This window comes from Diadema setosum, chromosome 15 (genome assembly GCF_964275005.1).
Source record: "Diadema setosum chromosome 15, eeDiaSeto1, whole genome shotgun sequence".
Lineage (NCBI taxonomy): Eukaryota > Metazoa > Echinodermata > Echinoidea > Diadematoida > Diadematidae > Diadema > Diadema setosum.
Window position 1 is genome coordinate 32938964 of NC_092699.1, and position 6072 is coordinate 32945035.

The following is a 6072-nucleotide window of genomic DNA, read 5'->3' on the forward strand; positions in this document are numbered from 1 at the left end:
TAAAATCTAAATGCATGTTGATTAGTGTTGATTTATGATACCCTCAACATCACTTTTGCGGTAAAACAAATATCTGTTTTATAGAAACATTTAATATATCTTAACGATTTTTTTCTTCTATTTTTCTTCAGATTACTTGGGAACGCCCACAAAAATCCTTCTAAACCAATCAATATTAATATTCTTGAGATGACATCATCTCTCAATCATTGCTAATGTACTGAAATGTTTAACAAAAGACATTGGAATGCACCTTCCCCTCGACTCAGCATAACTTGCATGTTTCTGTCATATTAATGTGACTATGAAAAGACATGTCGAGGGAACATGCAAGTTATGCTGAGTCGAGGGGAAGGTGCATTCCAATGTCTTTTGTTAAACAGTTCAGTACTTTAGCAATGATTGACAGATGAGGTCATGTGAGGAATATTGGTTAGGAAGGATTTTTTTGTGGGCGTTCCCAAATAATCTGAAGAAAAATAGGGAAAAAAAATCGTTAAAAATAAATGAAATGTTTCTAGATATTCGTTTTACCGCAAAAGTGATGTTCAGGGTCATAAATCAACACAAATCAACATGCATTTAGATTTCAGGGGCCCTTTAATGGCCTCATATAAGCACTACACATAACGTCTCTATTACTGTTTTAGACCACTCACAGGCATATACATGTACTTGATGGAGTATAACTCTCGTGCAGTGTACTGTAGTGTACCAAGTTTTACAGAACCTATTCTGTTACATACAATCATAAATAATTATCATAACAGTGCATACCATTCGTGTTAGTAATACGTTCAAAGAGGACACTATAGCCAATCAAATCAATGAAACCAGATTTTTGCGATTTGCTGCTGCTTTTCTTGATTCTATGAAATTTCTTAATAATTCATGTTATTCATTATCAGTGAGTCAAACAAAGTTAAGCCTTTAAGGCTTGTTTACCATTCGCATCTATTATGTTTATAGACACTCCCTGGTGAGGGAGCATAATGTAACTGTAAATAACGTGTTATGCACTCATTTCCAATGCTAAGAATCAATCTGCATACATCAGTCGTTGCTATGTTGGGCAACCTTTGGGTAAGTTCATCTCTGTTTGTAAGGAGTTAAGTATTGCACATGTTGCAGAGCTTTAATATACACAGATCTTATTGCAAACCAAACCAGTCTACATATTTTTGAAATTGATAAAAACTGCTAGACGCTCTTGAAATGAGTAACTCATACTGTTGCAATCCCTTTACAGACACATCGCCTGTGAAAATTTCATGCCCCGGCTAATAATACATTCTGGCCTACTGAGCCTCGGTTGTGATAAAACAAGACGTGTCATCCGATATCAGCCTGTGTCCAATGTGTATATAATAACCATCGACCATAACTAAGAGGACTGACGAGTCCAAATCCTCCATTAAACAAACATCTATTTCAGTATAAGAAAGAATTTCGCATTTGCTGTCAGCATATGTATGTCTGACAAGCCATATCATTACAAACCGTTCAGGCCAGCCTCCAGGAAGCTTTGGTATTTTCTTGTGGCCGTATTATGATTTGTATATCTCGTAATTATCATCATAATCATATTTTTATGGAGGCCTACACACATAATGCAGTTGACAGTAATAAGATTGTACATGTACTCTTCTCGATTTCTCCCTAGCCATACGTGATTACAAGACAGTTCTTCTTCTATTTTTTCCCTCTAGATTTACGATTAGCAGACAGAATGTTGAAGAGAATGGTTGAAGTGCATGATTGAAGTGAGCGAGGCACACGGTCAATGTTTCATACATGTTTTATCGACCGGAGGCAGTCTGGTTGCAATGTGACATTTATACTTCATGCTGTGATTAATCGCCGTTTAATGCTGAAACCACAGAAACTCAATCGAGGGCGTGATGATCTCGCCTGCCGTATATTGTGTGGTATAGCACATTTCACATTAACTCTTTGTGGGCCACTATTTTCAACACACAGGTGACATTAAATGTACTTGTATTGCCCAGTGGTAATGAAAGTGTTAATATCCGACTGATAATCATGCTGGTGCAAGGGTAACGTGGATGAATATAGAGCTGTGAAGATTAAACTGTGGGCCCCTTTGTCATTGCGAATGCAGCTGTATAATGATGTCACGCCCTCTCCTACTGTTTCTAAATTACTGTCGAACTGAAGAATACCTGTGGAGCTGAGATTTGTTACAGGAAATTGTACTCTTCTACCTCCTACCGGACTCAAGCACCACTTGTTCTTTCGCCCCCTGGCAGCGTGATAATGAACGTGCGTCCCACTTTGTGGAAGCGGGTTGGACTGTTGACAAGTACTCCATACCGCGTGAACATTTCCATGTGGTGTGACCTTTCCGTGTGGTGTGAACACCATCATCCTTTTCGTTGCTTCCCTGTTGCTTCTAGACGGATTTCACACATGCTCATTCTTCTTCATTTTTTTTTTTTTTTTAAGGAAACCAAAACCCAAAGAGCAAGGTGGATTGAGTAAAAGCAGCAACATTAGTAGAACACATCAGTGAATGTTTAAGGAAATAACGGACAATCAATGCAAAAGTTATGAATTTTTAGAGTTTTGTTGTTGGAACCGCTAGATGAGAAGACTTCTAGTGGTTGTGACATCATGTGTGGACAATAATATATAGAAAATATAAAAGGAATTCCACCAAAAAAGAAGATTTTTCATGAAAATTACACATTCCATCAACTTGATACTGACATTCCCCCTGCTTTCTGAAAGGTGTTAGTCAAGTGATCTTTCATTATGCTATATAGAAAAGTGAAAGCATGTTGAATTTTCTTTATGGTATTCTTTAAATGTTGTCCACACATTGCCATAAACTCGAGTAGTCTCTTCATCAAGGGGATCCCACGCACCAAACTTTGAAAATTCTTAACTTTTGCATCGATTGTCCTATTTTCCTCAAACTTTCACTGATGTGTTCCACTGATGTGTTCTACTAATGTTGCTAGCTTTCACTCAATCCATATTTCTCTTTGGGTATTGGTTTTCTTTAATACCATGAATAAGTATGTGATACATCAGTGCTTTAATACATTCTTTCTCTCATTTTCTACAGTATCTAAAAGAAAATATACCTCCATTTTCCTCCAGTATCAGAAAGGATAGTCAATATAGCACAGAGAGGAAAGGGGTTGTGTAGATAAACGCACGAATTTCTTCATGTGCAGAGCTGTTATCATAATGCTGCATCCATGCACTGTACGTTAATGGACCATTAAGCTAATTATTGCTCGTCAGCGTCATGGCAACTCTCGCTGGTTCGCCTTATTGAGACTAACGATGTATGATTTATTTGATTAATTTAATCGATTGGGAACGTTCCGACTTAAAAAAAAAACACTACAAACAACAACAAACACTGACAGTCATGTGATAGTCATGTGACCCGCGTTTATCACGATTCAATAATTTCTCCAAGGCGCTGGATTCCAGAAAGCGCTGATTTTGCTGACTTGGTTGTAACAACCAACTGTGAAAAAAAAACTTTGAAGTTAGGAAGATTTTATTTACTATCATGGGTGGCAATGTGTTGGAACCTCTACCCCACTCCCATGGCTTTAATCGTACGGTCTTTTCTATGCTATTGGTTAGTTATTGTTATTGATAAGATTGTGTCAATGGGTGCAGGAATTTTGATTGATCAGGTGGTGGTGTTTTTTTTTTTTTTGTTTTTTTTTTTTCGCCCAAGGTTGTAACATCACTTACCACCTTTGCAAGCCGGAGGTATATATTTTAGTCCGAATCACACTCATACAATGTATTTATCATTCTTTTCTTTTGAAGAGTCTCGTTAAACGTCAGTCGCCTTCGCTTCTCATCGGACAGGAAACAAAATGGATATAGTCACATGACCTTATATGTTATCTTGTGCCACGCCTCACCTGTGGACAGAATGGCCAAGACGGTAGATCTTTCAGTTTCTTGCCTCCAAATAGTTATGCAGCAACTTTCAGTTTCTCTGGCCCATAGAGGATGTCACAGGATAGAGCAGTCATGATATCAAAGTTCAAACTTCACAGTTCAAAGCTGAAACTTTTTTTTTCCCATCAGAATATACAGAGTAGTCATTGACATTGGACATAGGACTATAACTCAACATTTGAATAATTCACATGAAACAAAGATAATAGTATGGTCATGTTTATATGATCAATTCAAGAAGAGACATATCAGACTCACTCATATTTTCTGCACAAGCACACACACAACACACACACACACTCACAAACACGCACACACTTTTTTTGTTTTCAGTGATCTTTTTATTAATTCCATTTCTTTTGAAAATATAACAGTTTCAAAAAAATACATATCTTATACATAACATTTGTCATGAATGTACATGCATGTATGAAACATATTCCAAGAATAATCATTCAATTCATTTTAAGGCAGAAATCAAGCAGGAGAAAGAAAATAGGATGAATTATCCGGTCAATTTCATTTTAACTAGAAAAAAAAAATATATGCAATTGTAGGCAGTTTAGCCAAGCACTAAAAGAAGAACAGAAAATGGAATTTCTATTATATTAAAAGAACAACAGCAACAAAAGGAAAAACCACCCTCGTTCCCACTTTCCCACCATACCCAACACACACACACACACACACACACACACACACACACACACAAATAATAATCATGACGGAATGGTGAAGAAAAAGCAGGAAAATCATCAATGTCTTCCTCGTCTTTTTTTTTTTTTTTTTTGAAGGGCGAAGGGGTGTGAGGGGATGTTTTTTTCTTTTCTTTTCTCGTTTTTCTTTAGAGAAAGAAAGCAATGAGTCTGAGCTCGCTGCCTGCGTGTGTATCGTCGTCATTTTCCAGAGTATAGCCCCCGAGATCTCCTCTTCCCTGGCCGCCGCGTTTAGTGTGTGACAGCGCCACCAAGCGAGGCGTGAAAGTGAGGAACAACCAATGCTGCTGGGACGATAATCCATCATCCACTCCCCGCAGTATCACACCGTGGATGAACATCTCGTCATCTCCATCTACTGATGATCCATCCCCATTATAGTCTCTGTCGAAGTCGCCTTGAGGGGTATTCAGCCTCTGGTGGGAATCTTGTTTGCTGGCGGGTGAATGAACGGGAGACGTTTTGCATCTCCCCCCCCCCCCCCCACCTTTAAGTGACAACTGTGTGTATTGTGTCTGCTCAGAGAAGATGAATTGTGTCTGTGTGTATTGTTTATGCGTGTGCGTATGTGCGCATGTGTCTGTGTATGTGTGTGTGCGTGTGTGTCTGTGTGTATATGTGTATGTATATATCATAAGTATTGCATTTTATTTCATTTCACTTATACAAGGAGCTATAGTTCCTTGACTTATATAATTCCTTTAGGCACGGCACATAAAGTATTATTATACTTCAGTCCGGAGACTGTTCTTCCGCAGGTCCGTGATGCGGATTATAATAAAACGTATAATTATGTATGTACGTATTTGTATGTGTGATCATGTGATGTATAAATGTTTGCGTGTATGTATATATTATGTATGTAGAGACATTTATATTCGTATGTAAGCCCCTGTATATTAGGTATATCGCCATGTTATCGCCATGTTATATATATATATATATATATATATATCTTTTTTCATCTGTTAGGTGGATGAGCAACAAAAAAACCGTTATTGCAAATCAGGCCGACTTCAGCTGAAAAAAAGTAATAGAAAGAAAACTCTGGGTTTTTTTTTTTTTCCTGAGCTGGGTTGCTCCGGAAACCTTACCTTCATCTTTGCTAAGTTATGTCCTCTTCAATTCCGTTGTGTATAATTACGGCAATTTAGGCACTACTCCGATGGAACTTTTTGTGTGGTTACATCAAACCTGCTTGTAATTTCAGTGTTGGCATTGAAAATAAAGTCATTAGCGAGACTGCGTTGCAAAATTAATGTTTTGACATAAATAACTATCAACATTCAAACGACATTAACAGAAGGTAACCATGGCAACTACAGTAAGAACCATAACAAACACTATATTGCCACGATTGCTGCAGGACTATCCACTGATTAATAAACTGTTATACTAT